The sequence below is a fragment of the Halyomorpha halys genome, unplaced genomic scaffold (assembly GCF_000696795.3).
Source record: "Halyomorpha halys isolate HHAL.00 unplaced genomic scaffold, Hhal_1.1 Scaffold1359.1, whole genome shotgun sequence".
Classification (NCBI taxonomy): domain Eukaryota; kingdom Metazoa; phylum Arthropoda; class Insecta; order Hemiptera; family Pentatomidae; genus Halyomorpha; species Halyomorpha halys.
The window spans coordinates 143,098-161,269 of NW_027106761.1; the positions used below are offsets into that span (position 1 = coordinate 143,098).

At 28.9% G+C, this 18,172-nt stretch overlaps 1 pseudogene; it reads right to left on the minus strand.

The window, feature by feature from the left end:
• Positions 1 to 2,732: 2,732 nt before the first annotated feature.
• Positions 2,733 to 2,800, minus strand: LOC112210472 (U6 spliceosomal RNA; annotated as a pseudogene).
• Positions 2,801 to 18,172: the final 15,372 nt, after the last annotated feature.

The window sequence follows — 18,172 nt, forward strand, 5'->3', positions numbered from 1 at the left end:
AATTATAACCAAATCTCCTTTATAATTTTGTTTATTTATAAAAAAACAAATATTTACTAATTTCATGTATGAATAATTAACGAAAACCTTTTTTAACCACATTAAGGCAGTTTTTTAAATATAAAACAATTGATTTAAAATCTCCTTATCCCCGGCTATATTTTCAAAGAAGGTAATTTTTTTTTTATCGAGGTATTATATTTTATTAATAACATTCAAAACAACACTAAATATATTGTCACTTTTTACCTCTTTTAACCATTATTTCTCTAAAATAATAATAATAAAAAAGATAACATTTATCTGTTACGCTCTTTTGTATTTTAACAGTAACTTTCAAAATTACTGTTATTGTTATTGAATTTAATTATGTTTTTTGTAATGTATGTAATATTTTGATATAATAAAACAATGTATCTAGGTGTAGATAGTTGACCGTAGATCATCTCTCCAATCAAAAATGTATCATATGTTTTACCTTATCGAAGTGGAATACAGACACATAAATATTAAGTTTTGTATTTTTTTTCTAAGTAATGAAAAAAAAAAAATCATTAGCTCTCCTCCCCCCACTCAAATGCTGCTAAAAAATGCACGGAGAAAACCTTTAATTTTCTCTTCTTTCATTTAGTATATGACTATACTAAATGAAAGAAGAAATGATATGTTTAATGCTGAAGCACTAAAATTTCTTTCAAACGCTTAAAACAAACCCAGTTCTTAAATAAACATTACTATGAAGCTAATCACGCTGAACATGCTTACTGTTGGAAGTTTTCTTTTTGGTAATAGGTCATGTTATATTTGGAATGTTGTTCAGCATAACCCGAATTTAATACTGTAAAAACAGCTAGCATTAAAATAAAAAATTATTATTTATACAATCTAGTACTTTTTTAAATCACTATGGCATTATTTTATAAATAAGGGGAGGGGGAATTGTATAGTCTTATAATACAATAATAATTAATAATAATAGTATTCTAAAGCAAGTTTATTTTTCACCTCAACATCTTAATAAAAAGAACAAACAACTTCCTAGGAAATAAAATCCAGAATAAAAATAAATTATGGAATCGGGTGAAAACCATATTAAAGAGCAAGACGAAGATTGAAAGAGAAAACTATAATAAATCATATTCCAACATAATATAGTTAAAAGAGTAAACTCATTTATAAATTGTAATAAAGTGACCATATGACAAAATTTCAAAATGAAATGGAAATACTTGACATTGAGGTAAAATTGATTGTATGTTTTTAATTGTAGACATAAAAAATTGTTGATGATTGTTAAATCCATTGTTGCAATTGTAGGAATATTAGTACATGAGGATGGGGGGAACCCAGAATATTGTACAAATATTCAAAAGTATATTGATAATATTCTAAAGTAAATTTAATTTTTCACCTAAACATCTAAATAAAAAGAACAAACAACTTCCTACGAAATAAAATCTAGAATAAAAAAAAAAGAAATCATCTCACTTCTAAACAATTTATTATTCATTTAGATAGTATGTTCTGCGCCTTGATTGTGGCGAAAAAGGATTAAGAAATTCATTTAGGTAGTTTGAAAGAGGATAATAAAAAATCGTACAACTAATAGTAATTGTAATTTCATTACAAACAATGCAATGTTAAAATATATTCTGTAGCAACAATAATTACATTTGTAATAAGGTTAAAATATAGGCAAAATTAAAAAAAAAAAATGCCAGATCATTTATACAATAGAAGAACCAATACACCTAAGCAAACAAAATATAAATTATAGCTGTTATAGGTATGTCAATATATATTTAGTATTGTTAGATAATTCTCTTTGAGATAAATTGTAACTTTTAATATTATACAGGTGAAGAAACAAAACAAAGAACTGTCATTTATCTATGCAATAAAGGATGTATGAAGAAAAAAACAAAGAACAATGCAGTGCATTAGAACTTCAATTTTAATTACATAATGAACAGTAATGAACAAAGAAACGTAATAATACTAATTACTGAACCACAAAGATAAAACCAGTTATGTTCTAATTTTACATTAAAAGAAGGGATAATATAAATCCTTGGTAACAGTAATTTAGATAAGACGTAGATATAATTCATCTGTAATGAAATATATTCATTGAATAATGAAAATTAACCCTGCAATAAAAAAAACTCCCACAAACCCCATTCCTATATGTACAGCATTCAACTGTCCCAGAATGAGTGCGGCAGAGAGATAGACTTGACAGCAAAATTGGTATTATTGTGTTCTACTCCACAATAAATAAATTCCAAAATGGTTTGAATAAATTTGAGAAACTAATGCATCTATAATTCTGTTTGTTTAGCTGTAGAATCGCAAAACTAGTGCAATGAAACTCTCTACTGATGATAAGGTAACAATTAAACTAAACACCAGTATGAAAGATATAATGATCTGATAGTGAGATCTGTCGCAACCACTATCATCGTGTGAACTATAACATGTGCCGTCATGGTAGTACTGTCGCACTATGAGGATTTAGTTAGTCATATGAGCATGAGCTAAAAGCAACTTATACATGACTATCTTGACAGTGAACTGTAGAACCTTAAATTTATATATAGACTTGAATGTTACAATTCGTTTTTTGTCAACGGTAGAAGTTATTGTTTGATTAAAGTATTCGACCAGATTTGAACCGGTGTCACTGCAGTCACGAATTCACTGGGCCACGGACGGCCCAAAACATGTGGAAGGCGCAGGGACCATGCTAATCTTCTCTGGATTGTTCCAATTTTATTGAATGTACAGTCGAAGCGAGCACCAACTTAAGCTGCAGACTTATAGAAGTGATTCATTGATAGGTTATATTCCATAATATTATTACTCACAAATTATCCAAACACTGTGGTGACTAAGCGCACTAACATGGCTTCAGACAGGGAAAATTCCTATCTCAATGTGCGATTTCGGATTAATAAAAAAAAAAAATAGTATCCACAGTATAGATCATCCGAGGATAAATAAAATTCATAAACATTAAAATTATTAACATTTTCTAAAATGTGAAATAAATATATATCATTTATATATTTAACTGGAATATGGTAAAAAATGTTGAACTCAATTCACGCACAAATTTTTCAGTTTGTCTTCTTAGTTCATTGGTCTCAGTTTGAAGAAACTTAAAAATCCCGAAAAAATATTTGGACATATTTACCAATAGTTTTATGGTATTATTTTTCTTGAATTTGATATAAAAGAGGATGACGAAAGTACTCGGGAAAATAAACATAAATACAACGAAAACCTTGGGGTTTTCTACACTAATTATCGTTAAACAATCGTTTGTACACAATTAGTCTAAAAAAAATGTCATCTATTGATGATAATTATTTATTTATTATTCATTGATATTATTTATGTTTATTTATCATTATTATTAATGTTTACTTATTATATCTTTAATTATTTTGTATAACATATATTTATAACAGTTATCTTTTCGATGACTATTGTATATATTGTCACATATATACTTATTCTAGAGAATTATTCCTTGAAAGTTGGGGAATATAAGTCTTCATTCCTCTGCAGATGAAACTAAAATTGGAGAAGTTTAGCAAAAATTGGAGTGGTTGAAATTAAGAAATAAAAAAATAAAATAAAATATTTTATTTACTCAAATAACATAACTGGTCTCAGCCCTTTAGCGATTAAATTTAATTTATTAAAAAAAACAACATTTTTTTACTATTATGGTAAGTAATTGATATACAACTTGAAACTTAATTATTCTTGACATAATGTAACGAATACAATAAAATAAATATTTAAGATCCCTTAGATGCAACCGAACGATAAGAGTATCACCAAAGAAACGTCAAGAAAATTATAACTTCAGGGCTAAAATGCGTTAACAGGAATATAGATAATGATTCCGTACCATGTCGGACAAGGAAGAGAAAAAAAGGAACACCGACTAACAGGTATGTAACACGAGACCAGAAAAAGACAAAATCCTAGAAGAGGGTGATTCCGCCTGGCCACCCAAGACTTGATCTTCCAGCGATAAGAATGAACTTCCAGAGCCAATAAACTCCAGAGCGTGATGTGACAAATATATTACTGTTATTGCTACAGGTGACTATTATAGTTAGGTCTGGGCTGGGAACGTAGTAACTTGTCACAACTTTCCTGCGGCCTTCTTTGAAAAGAAATTCAATGAAAGTTCATTGATATGTTATTTATTTCGAAACGTCGGAAAATAAATAGTTGTAAACTATTTTTGTTTCATCTTTGACCGCAACCCTGACCATCTTCCTATACGTTATTTATTCCACATTAGCCATATTCTGAACCCATTATTTACTATTATAGGGGAAAAATCAGATTTTTCTTTATTATCAGAATAATATTATGTTTGACAGAACAAATTTAATAATTAGGTGGAATAAACTTTTAATTTTTAATATTTCAATTCAATACTCCAACAACGCAAATGTCGATGGCAATAAGTAATATTATTATTATTAAAAAAGTACGGATTTTTTTCTTTGAAATAATATACTTAATATGTAGTTATATGAAATTATTACTATTTATATATTTACCCTATCCATACCTTTATAACTATTATTTCATTTTGAACCATTTCCCTACTGTGATATCATATGAGTCTGAAATCCAGGCAAAACCTTAAAATTGCAGGATATACTAAGGATAGTGAATTCTTAAATAATAATGATGTAGAAATTTAACGACGATAGTGTTATTATATAAATGTGATAGTTTAAGAAGAAATTATGACGATGGGCTGATCGAAGCGTTCCTTATAAAGATTTAAAGAACTGGAAAGATTTTTTAGATTCACTCTTGTTACATTGTACATGTATTTTCTTTTTTAAACAATATTCTGAAAATTTCGACCATATTTCCTCAAGCCAATCCATTTCACACAAGCCCTAGCCTAAAAAATGTCGCCTTTTCAGACCCTCTTCTCGTGACGGCGAGCATGCAGTAAATTGAAAACTCGCAGATAGAACCACTGACAGCGAGACGCACAATTTACAAGGAATCATTAAAATGATGATTGTGTTTTCCAATCAGGGAACTCCCCGCTTTATAGCAAAGCTATCAGGGAAAGGCTAATAACCCACTGAAAATCAATCCATATTTGCACATTTAAAAACTCATCAGCCTCTACTGATCGATGTCGTGCCATCATTTGACTTATTGCGGAGAATTCGTTGATGAATGTTTAATTACCACCTCATTGTGCGGTGGAGATATCAATAATTCTGCTTTATTTGCTCCCTCTTCCAAGGGGGAAGGTATAACGTGTCTTATGTCACCCTCTTGTGCTCGTCCGGATAGATGGGGAACGTCAATCAAATTAAACTCACTTTCGGAGAGTGGGTAAGCCCTGGTGTTATATAGATTATTACGGTAGTCGCGTCTTGTTATCTTGAATTGCTTCTGAACAAAGGCCTAACGTGTTTTCTGGATTTACATCCTGAAACCAGGATTAGTAGATCAAAGGAATCGATCCACTCAAATTTATTTTTAACATTTAAGTTCAAAGAGGTCATAAATAAATTGAAAACTTGTACAATCTATATCTATATACTTCATATCATCCTCACACAGAACTCTAAATCTACTTATCTATGTATTACAAGCTACAAGGGGAGGCAATACACATGCGATCACCGATTTCAATGAAACTTTTTTTGGTAATACCAGTTCGAAAAATATTAGACGCCTGTCTTAGGGTTCTTGCCAATGCCACCTATGTTCTACAAGCGTTTAAACATCATTAATACCAATCGATTTGTTTTTTTCGTATGGAATTAACAAAATACAATTAAGAAAAGATTGTTAAATTATTACAAAAATCAAAATTCTCATTCAATAAAGAAGATAAAAAAAATTTGTTAGAAAAAAAGTTGTCAGATTCGTTTATAGAGAATTAAAAAACCCCTAATACGAATTTGCATACAAATAAAAATTCATAAATTATTGTTTAATTTTTTGGAGAATAAATAACGTTATAAATAAATAAGAAGGAAATAAATTTATAAATCACAATTTTATCAAAATCCAACATAACGAAAATCGCTGGAAAGTTGATTTCCAGCTCTTCTGAATCATATCAATATCATTTAGATTTAATTCTTTAATATGGAAGAAACAAAAATTTAACGAACGTTTTATTTTACATCCCCAGTTCTAATTTGTTTATATTTACATACATTGTTCCTTTATGTACATGTATTCTTTATGTAAACCTTCCTTTTAATATCAATATTATTTCTCTATAAAAAGGTTTGCACTTTTTTCAATTTTTTGAAAAATAGTTCAAACAATTTTGATTCAATTCAGTATGTCAATATACAATAAAGTGTACTTAAATAAAGAAAGGACTTACCCTCATTGAAATAGTTTGATTTTCAACATTTGACATTTAAGCCCTATAAATGAGGATTTAAAAAAAAAAATTTACTCTAAAGTAACTTAAGTAAAAATATAAATTACGCTGCAAAGGGATTTGATAGTTAACGTTAAAAGATGAGAGAAAAATAATAGTTTTTATAAAGTTGAAAACACATTCCGGAGGAGTGGCCACATAGACTAATTATATATCGTTGGAAAGCCGAAGATTTAATTTAATTAAAAAATATGCAAAACACAAATTTGATATTAAAGATTCGCAAGTGGGTTAACTCTTTTGTTATCACCGTAGTGATTAATTATTTTAATTAAACTTAACTTACATATATTTGATCATTTGATTTAATAGGATGACTAACTCCATAAAATCGCTGATTTCAAATATACAACTACTTAGCATTTTAAAGAAATGCTTCCGGGCAGAATGTAAATTTTATTAAACTGTTACATTTTTATATTTCTGTCATACTTTTGCAACGAGAAATATAATTAAAAAGTATTTTTCAGAGAACTTCTGACATTTGGGTGAGTCAATCTTTTAATTGAAAAATTAATACGGGAATATATTACTACAGTTAATAATTTAGAAATATCTCTGCTGAAACTAGCCAAGACTAATTGTTACTCAACGTCGCACCAAATTTGCACAATTTTGTTGAAAAAACACATCTAGAGGAGATAGAAAAATACTTTTTTTTTTTAATTTTTATTTAATGATATTTACAACTCTATTTACATAAAAATACACTCAGTAAATTTGATCTATGATCATAATGGAGTGATGCAGGCATGTAGAGAAACTACTTCTTGTTAGCACTGTAATAATATTTCTACATAAAAGGTCTCGAGGCCATCTTTTTAGGCGACTCGGAGAATCGTCAGGAATGGAAGAGGAAGCAAGGTTAGATACTAGTTGGTTTGGGTGGTTAGGAAGTTTACAATGGAAGGATTGATATCTGGTTCGGGCTAGGTCGACAAATGGAACATTAAGGACTTTATGGATGATTTCATTTATGACAAAGTAAGGATCATTGAGGATTTCAGATTGTAAGGATTGGATACGAGAGGAATTCGAAGGTTTAGTGGAGCCCCAAAGCTCATCTCCGAATGTCCTGATTGGCCTTATTACAGTCATGTAGATCAGTCTTTTGTACTGTATTGAAAGTTTAGACCGTTTGTCTAAGAAGTGCTGTAATAGTCGGAATCGACGTGCAGTTCCCTGTCTTTTCACTCTTGTGTGAGGATTCCAGGTTAGTTCTTGGTGCAGTTGCAGTCCAAAGTAGCGAGTCTGTTCGAGTATTAAAGAGTAGTCGTAAGTTTACGACGAAGGGTAAAGGTGATTTGATGGGATTTATTTTAATCCTCCAAATGCGACACCATTCTTCGAGGGTTCTAATATGGGGTGGTTAGTTTGGATGTTGGATTGGAATTTCGGATGTAATTAAAGGGTTATTATTAGCTGTGAGCACACATAGTGTGCATTATCGGCATACTTGGAGAGGATTGTGTTATTGTAATATGTTGCAGGATATTACAACTTGATTTTCATTATAAAACCAATGATCACAATAAAAGTTTAGGTTTAATACGATTCAGCAGGAAGATATTTTTGAGAAGATCGAAAAATAAATTTTAATATAAAAATTTACTAAAAACATAGGTAGGTACTTAATTACGATAACTTACCCATCAGGTTGGATTGAACAGATCAAATATTTGTACGTATTGGGCGTATACTATTTTACAATATTAGTCGAATAATTAATTCTTAAAGTAATCAGTGTTCGAAACACAGTTGTAATTTGTCCAAATGAAATTAGGACCGCAATAATTAGAGGTCCGAAAGGAATAATAAGCCCAGGTTGTAATAGGCTTGTTTGTATGAATCAATATGATACTTTCATAGAAATAGTTTCAATAAAATAATAATAATAATAAAAATATTTTTGTATTGTTTTCTGTTTCAATAACATATCAAATGTCTATAAAACTTATAGAAACTTTACAACATCACATAAAATATCAGATCTCGAAGAATATATCCTCCAGGAGTTTACTACCCACTCTTTGATTTATAGCCAATAGGATTCAGATCTAGATTTCATTAATTTGAAAATTTAGTAAAAAAATAAATAAATAAAATACTATTATTATTACACCTATCAATATTATGCCTTCAAGAATCTCGGTTTACTGCTCATGAGGGTTGAGGGAAGTTGAAAAACTATGGAGCACTTTGGTGAGGCAATATCGAAAAAAGTTTCTGAAACATTACCAAAAAAGGATTATCGAGGGATATGAAAGCTCGTGTTATAACGTACGACTTGGGACCAACGGCCTTCTTCGTCAAAAGAAAGTAGAAGGAAAAATGAATAAACTTTGATGAGGGAAAGTTTATGGAAGTTTTAGTGGTGGGAAGTGGTCTACAAAGGAGTCTAGAGTTCTGTACTCAAAGATCAACAACTAATACAATTATAAAATATTTACACAACGAAAAAATGAATTAACTGATATAATTTTACACTTAATTCAGACGAAATAATTCATTAATAATAAACTAAAAAAACTTTTATTTTATTTTTATGTCAGAAAGACAGAACGAATACAATACCATAACCACTAAATAAAATATAATTGTTAATTTTAATTCAAATAATAAAATCTTAGACAAATATTTTATTCAATGGATATTTTCTCCATCATCGACAAGTCCAAATAATTTTAAGTGTTATTTTTTGGTAAGTTCAAAGTAACACATCTATTTAGGTTGATATTTTTTTTTTTAAATAAATTTTTAATAGTTTGAAACAAATAGAAACTGCAGTGATACATCTCATTATTTGACCGATATAAGAAAGTCAATAGGAACCAAAATATGATACAAAACCATAGAAATATTTAATTTAAAATCACTGTTATAGCTACAGGTCATGTTTATTTTGTAGATATTAACCCATGAAGTTTAAAAACTACTAAATTTCTCGATTTATCCACTAGAAATTAATTTAAGATAAAAATTAAACATTATGTACGCATAACTTAATTTTTAAATTTACAGAAGTTGGTGTAGTGGTAGTGTTTTTAGTGATATGTAAATTCCCACAAAACTAAAAAGTCATTGAAATCGAACTATTATTTGTAATGATATGGCTTATTGAAATGTTTACACATGTTTTTAAAAGTATTGTTCAAGTATTTGGATAGGTTCCTTTGGACTTCAGTTCAATTCTGTAAGAGGGAACAGTGGCTAGCTGGTTCAACATTATGTTTTAAAAAAGTCTGAAAATATGAAAAATGTAAAACTACTTTTATTTTAGTAAAAAGAAGAATTTAATACTTAAAATAAAATACTTAAATTTAATTATAAGGTTTTTTCTATTCATTATCCTCAATCAGTCTCATTAAAAATGTTTCTAAGCATCAATCCAAAGCTTTACTACGCACCAATCGTAATTTGTACGCACCAATTTAAAATTTGTAAAAGAAAATTGATGAAGGAACTAAAATCTAGTTGTAATTAAAAAGAAAATACAATACCCCCAAAAAAATATTGGGGCTCAGAATTATATTGAAATCTTAAATTAACTTTTTAACAATTATTTTGAATATTAATTTTAAGCTTATTGCAAAATAATGTAAAATTACTTGTATTAAAATTTTTAGCTGTGAATTTTTTTTTTTTATATAAAATATAAAGAATTTTCATATGCTTTTAAAAATATTAAAAAAAATAATGGTAGAGTAAATAATAAATAAAATACATTATTTTTATATAAAAAATGAGCTGTGAAACAAGTCAAATAAAATTGGAAATATAGACTAATACATAAACAAAAAACTGTACCTTGTTGTAATGGAAATATTAAATAAAATAAAATAAATTATAAGAAAGATATTTTCAAAATTGTAAAAACTGTTAAATATAAAAAAATTATGCATAATTAAATTAGTTTAATATTATCAAAACTTTAAAAAATGTTTCTAGAAAGCATAAATATATCACTGAATTGCTTAAATAGTGACACTTATAACAAAAAAACAATTGATTCAGTATTTAACGTATTCAACAGATTATAACGTTGACTGTGGTTACTTTTTGACAAACTTGGAATAGTATATGGAGTAGAAAAAGAAACCGATATCCAATGTAATATCTTTGGAACATCTCCCTTTCAAACTAAACCAAAACTTTTTTTACCATGTATGCCACTATTCATGTAAATCAGTGGTGTATATAAAAGTTGTGGGAAAAAAAATTATTTGAAAACATAAAAATACCATCCCTCATTATAAGTTACAGTCTCGTTCGTTCTTGGTCAGACTTAGTTCAGCTTCATGAATACAGTTGTTGGTAAGTACAGAGTTGAACAATCCAAAAATAACAGGTAAATAAACTTTGCAGCAATAAAGAAAGCCATAAAACGCAATAAAAGACAAAGCAAAGAGGCCACCGACAGAGACAGAACCGTTACAGGCCACCCGGGAAGAGCAGGTAAGATGTTCCGACTCCCGTGATTAGTTCTGTAATAGTCAGCCCCTTCGTCATTGAAATTCTAATTCATAATTCCGGCAATCAAAGGATGAAAGCCTTCCAGTAACGCATTATCCGATCCAGCCTCCGTAATTTTACCATGGGCAGGAATTTTACAGATTACTGAAATTCCGCGCGATTCGGCAGCTATAAATGAATAATTGACTAGAACAACGTAAATCATTCGAGGACGAACAGGCAAAAGTGTGAAACACTATTAGTGAATTTAAATACTGATTCAAAAACACCTCTTAATAATCCTGTGAAACGTCTCGATAAAGCACCGATATTCTAGGGACTGCATTTTGCTTAGACACTTTAATTGTAATTAAATTATAATGAAAATATACTTAAATTGCACATTTAGATGTAAAAAAGGTTTAAATTTGGATATATTAATTATTTAAGAAATAACCCTTGAAAACGCAGCAGGCTGGAGATCAATTAGGGGAAAATGAAAAGGATGTAAAATCAGAAATCAAGTAGTTTAAAATAAATCCAAAATCAATTATCGAATTTTCTTAATCCAAAATTTATGTTAACCTTTTGTACTCGGCACCGGTCCGATGTTACCTACCAGAAAGAAATACTACCCCACTTCCACGAAAACATCCAGGGTGTACATGATATTCATGCGATTTAGAACCAAGTAATGAAATTTGGTGTATGTATATTTGTGACCATTTAATAAAACATATTTGCAAAAATAATACATAAAAAAAATTATCATAAAATAAAAGAAAGGATAAGGAAATGGATTGAAAATTACTTATGGTATGCTTCGAAATTACAACGCTACCTTATTACTCCAGAGATCTTCACTATTCGATGCTTCAATACGATGCGAGTTCCTTTTCTCAGTTTTCAGATTTCTTTATTATCTTATCAAGTTACCCTATATTATTGATTCATACTCGTGTACCTTTAATCCACTAATTCTACATATTACTCAACGGATTAGAGAAGTGCATAGTCAACCGGTTCATTTATTTATCATGCATCTTGATATTTTTATCATATTTAGATCTCTTGTTTGTGCCATCTTAATATAAAACTACAGAAAAACATACAATCTTGAAAAAAGCGGTGGAATGAGTTCATTCTCCGTAACCGATCATAAACATTCATGTCCGCTCAGAGAGGACAACCGAGTGTAAATTGTAATAAATAAAAATAAAATGGATCTTATTCAGCAACTCTTAAATTTACAAAAAAATATGAGTTAAAACTACATTATTGTTACGTAATCATCACTCTATGTCCTGCAGAAAAGACATAACTCTCCACCCTCATATTTATTCTATCTATAAATTGATCACAAAAACAATAAAATCTGAAAATTTGTAATATCTCAATAATAGAGAGACCACGTTTGTATAAAATAGAAGTACTGCAACATACATATAAGTTCTCAATCCTTAAGTACTTTTCTCTCATATATTGAATATTTTAAACCCACAATTTTATTTGAACATGAATACAGACTGATACGGATGTTAGTGGAGTTACAGTGGTGTTACAATGCATCCAAATACAAATTTTACTAATAATAATATTTCTGACCTGGAAATTACTATTTTATCTATATATACGTCACTTTGGACTAATTTCAAAGACTTTATCCAAGAGCTGAATGAATTATTCAACAAAATGCGCAATATAAATAACCTCATGATTGACAGTGATGTTAATTTGGTCACAAAAAAGTATAGTGACTTTAATGTAACAAATTACGTTAATATTATGAGTAGAAATGGACTTGAACAAGGTATTAAAAATTACACCAGAGTAGAACCATATGGAAACGTTCCGACACAATCATGCATAGACCACTTATATTATTATCATGCTTTCCAAAAATGACGATCATACGTGCATAATAAACCAGAAAATATCGGATCATTATATTACAGAAATGATAGGGATTGATTGAGGGAACAATTGATAAGGAAATTTATATCTCGGAAAATTGGAAAGCCGACGATCAAATTAGGAAACGAGATTGACCAAAGATAATGAACAATATTAAAGATAGAGACAAGAATTTCTAATTTCCAAAAAATCATGAAATCCTTACTTCTAAAATTTCCTATAATTGATTTATAGGTTCACCAAATGACCATATCTGCCTGTATTTTTTCTTGACTCTAAATAATTTATTTATAACATTAAGATTAGAATTAGCAATGTATGTGTGTGCTTTGTAACAGATATTATTGGATCCTTATTTTTCATCTAGTTTTGTTCTCATTATTATATTAATTGTAAATTTGCATCTGTATTCTTCACTTCGTAATCTTTTCGGTTATATTTATTATTATTTTTATTTAATTTTTTTTAATAATTATTTTTTAATTTATTATTTATCATTTTAATGTGTTTTCATTTTGGCACCTACTGATAGATGTCATCTGGTCGGGACCATATTGGATGTAATGTTTTAAATGAATAAAATTAAATTAAAATAATTCACCCTTACTTCTTATTATAATTTAGAAGAATCATCTAAATTAGTCTCTTATTAAAAAGGTGGAGTTTTTAGATGCTAAGTTATTTCAGCATAATTTTTTCGTTCCCTAGATGGAAAGAATGATCATTTATAGTTAATAAATTATATGTTAATTTCTTGTTTGAGGATAGGTAAATTAATTTGAAGCACAACTTCTTATGACCATTTGACTCAACTGTCGTTATTTTTTCCAACGGTTCCAACGGCTGGAAATTATTTTAGCAGATTTTTTCGTTCCCTATAATAATTAACGATTTCACTTTTCATGAGGAATATAGAGTGAGATTTTTTAAATCAATATCCTACTAATAAAAGTATTCCTCTTTAATATTTTCGTAGTATGTTAATAACTATCAATTGACAGTAACAATTAAATTAATAAATAAATTATTTTTTTAAAAATATATAAATAAATTTCTTGTTTAGGATTAGACAAAGTAATTTAAAGCATAATTTCTTATAATCCTTTCTTTCAAATTTCGTTATTTTTTCAACGGTTTGACCCTCAGGTCCATTATAAAGGAGTCCATTGTAATTGATGTTTCAATTACAGGCTATAATATCCAAGATCAAGTCATTAATTAATTATATTTTTATATCAATCACTTTACAGAAATTTTACATACTAATCTCTTTTTAAAAAAATTAAACTTTGATACATCAAATAAACTTCTCCTTGATAATAGCATAAGACCGGGGAAAAATAAAGAAATTTGAAAATAAGGATCATAATAAATTCTATTAAATTAATAATATAAATGAAATATAAAATACCTTCGAATCATGCACTATTTCCTTTAAACCAAATAAGTCAATTCCAATAAATGTCTTACAAAGGAATATACTATAACAAATTACGAATTCCCCGTTTAAAGCAGATTTCGGTAACAACAGCAATAAATAATAGACAGCCCTAAATAACAGTGGATACACAAAGCCTGACCACAGATGCCAGATGGAAATGCGCTACTGGAATGCCTGGAGCCTTTGACACGCAGTGGTGAATAGGACTGAAGCCGCTTCACTAGTTCCATAGCAAAAGTCTATTCATTCTGATTGATCTCTTTGAGCAGGCAGTATATCTCTCCTCAGCGATAGATTCAAACAGAATTCCAACACCGATCAGAATATCACAACTATAGGGAATATATTACTACCAATAATTCCATAATCATGCTCCACTAATAACCTAGGAACCTAGGTGATTAATTTCTTAACGTAAAAATTAGATAAAAATAGTATTAACAAACAAGATTAGGTTTAAGAAAAAAAAACGATGAGTAACAACTTGTAAAAAAAAATCCATTTAAGTTACGAAAAGCGTTTTAATTTAAAGCCCTGGTATAACAACAGTTTAAACTGCCAGTTCTTAAATCTCCGGTAAAATAATTATCCGTTGCACTAGAAATGAAGACCTTCAAAGGATAGCCGGTTAAACTGAGATTTGGAGCAAACTAACTATCCAAGGAACTTTTCTTAGTTCTAGTTGGATCTGTGGTAGATATAGACAATTTGGCAGACGACGAAGACTTTGAAGAATTAGTTGCTCAGGCATTAATGAAATGAAAAGTATTCCGTCCTCGACCAAATCATTTTTTACTGTGTTCGGATGAAGAATTTTTTTCTGCGATTTCGACTGTCAAAAGTTAAATGTAAAATTAATTTTGAATTTAATTGGACCCACTATTTCTAACATCAGTGATAGGAAATGTCAAAACGGAGTTTGACGGTTGTTTCAGCTTCAAGTAACATAGTTAACGGACAAGGACAAAGGACAGGTCGCTAAGTCACCAGTTTTACTAAGCTCTTGGAAGATATACTATTTCAGTACCTTCATCATTTTTTTAAAATTATTGTCAAACCAATTTTCTTCAACATCATATACATTTTATTTCTACTATGTTTCTCTTTCATTATCACTTCAAGACAACAGGAAACCCATTGAAACGTATTAATTATTTCAGAACACTAGAACTCTTTCGCCATTGCATCTGGACAATAACACTTTAACTCCCAACATCATAAATTTGTAAAATAGAAAAAAAAATGTTCCAGATGTTAAACAAAACCTTAATTGTAATTTTTATTTCAACTTAGTTTATTAATACAAACCGATCTTACTCTTTAGTATACACATAATTGTTTTCAAGCCAGTTTGGCCCTATTATATCTAAAGGTATATATTATACCTATTATACAATAAACATGAAAATCCGAAACATGCCCCAAAAGTTTGAGTAAATTGGACAGCGCAAAGATGTGACAATTCCATGACTAAAAGGAAACTAAGACATATTCTTTTTGGTGTAACTTGAATTTTAAGTGTAGTGACATGGTATAAACAAAGGCTTTTCAATATTAGTTCCACATTTCAAAATCAATATAGATTCTATAAGATACTTCTAGGTACGAATCGTAACAATCCATTAGGAACTGAAGTTACACAAAAAAAAAAAAATCAAAGCTTTTAACCAGTCTTCACTTCGTCGATTTATATCATTTCTTATAAAGTTTTTTAAACGTGGATTAACAATTGATAATGAGGACATGTGTTCAAAATTTTACAATATAATATATTTTTTTAATATATAATTGAGCGAATAATTTATTAAAAAAATAATCCTTAACGAAGCGTTTACATTTTTATACACTAAAACAAATAGAATTACAAATTTACATACAAGATGAAATAACTTACGATTTCGCTGTATTCCTTTTTATGACAATTAAGTGTTTATAATTTTTTACCTGAAAGAAAGAAAAAAGTTATAAATGTTCATTTAAAAAAATAATAATCATTCATATAAAAAAAATTGAAAATTCCAAATACAGGGCAATCAAGAAACCACACTTGAAATAAAACATATAAGACAAATTCAGTTAATAAAAACGAACTTGATAAATTATTAATAATTGCATTAATACTAATAGCAGATATGATTAAGAAATATTATGCAACATTTACCAAGGAATAATTTTCAATAAAAAGACGAAGGAAATTAAATGTATTTAATCGCAAATACCACTGAAGTTCATAAGAGGAAAATAATCCTAATTAAATATTTGTGATAATGGTATAAGGATAAATCTGGGGTACAAATTAATTTTAGGTGTTTCAACAATGTTCCCAATTAGACTTCTAGGATTATTCAATACCAATTCAAAATTTATTAAATGTTTTGCATATCATCAATATATTACCTAGTCAACCTATTGACAATAGTAATAATTATTAATAATAAATATACTTAGTAATGTATTGAGAGTATGAATGCTATGGTAATAATTTTGTTGATTTTGAGAGTATTTCACAACACAAGCATTAGTCTGGTCACATTTGCTAGATAGTAGAAAAATGTATTTGAATCTCAAACAGGATAGAAGACGATCTCCAACAAAATGTCGGCTTTGCTGGGTTGCCTTAGAAGAACAAAGTACCCTCGTATGCAATTCATACAGCAGAATTACAAGTAATTGTCATATGTCTTTATTTATCCATAGGGAGTAATAGCTCAAAATATTAATTTGTTCTGATTCGATTTCTGCTCTTCAGAGTGCAGCATATTTAAATAAAACTGATCCCATGATAAAAACAAATACTCTTCACACCTGTATTGCTTATAAGGCAGGGAAAGGCGGAAATAATAAGGAATAAAATATAAGGTGAAACAAATACGCTACTATATAGAAATATTAAATTGGCGTTAATACTAGATATAAAAAAGAGTGAACTTTCTCTGGATCCGTGGACAATCCGGGATACAAGGAAATGAAGCAGCTAAAGAAGCTTTTAATATGAACATCCCCCTCTGAAGATATGAACATACCCCTCTCCAAATATGTAAGCCGAACGACATCAAAATATCTCTAAGGGATAGTCCGGAAAACTGAGGGTTTACGTGAGCAGGAACTACACTGGCCAACAAGTTAAGAAATATCAAAAATACAACGAAACAGTGGTTAAGTGAAACAAGAACGTAAAAACGTGGTTGGTCGTACTAACCTACTTCATGTATATTTGGTTACAAAAGAGGACCAACTAAAATCCGAAACCTGTCAATCTCCATTAATTCTGAAACATATGACAGAAGAATTTGCATTTTTACAACATATTGTAAAAAATGGAATATCACGTTATAGGAAGGCGGGGCTGAAGAACAGATGAGTCAATTTATAATACAATAAAGATATTCAAATAAAGGCGATTATACACAAAGATAAAGGAATTAAAGTAAATCATATTGTAAAATTAAAATAATAAAAAATGAAAGAAAAACAAGTAGCCAAAAATATAAAAAGGGCGTAATAACCAACTAGGGGTTCGCCTAGAAAAAAACTATAATCTAACCAAACCAAAATCCACAGGAATACACTGGGTTTCATACTAGTCATCAATCCCCAGATTGGAAACATAAATGCGAAAGCCAATGTAATGTGAGTACAGGCCCTGGACCAATAAAGGAATTATCTATCAAACGTTAATACACCCTCTTCTGAAAAATAATGAAGTTTTCGACAAATTAAAATTTTACAAAAAAAATGTATTCAGTTTATTTAGTCAATATTTAAATTGTAAAGATTCAATATAAATTTTACTGTTTAGGCAAAACAATAATTTGATTTGTTTTTAACGTGATATTAATATTTTAACACTATTGAGTATTGAAGGAATAGTAAGAAGTGGAAAAAAAAACGAAAAAAAA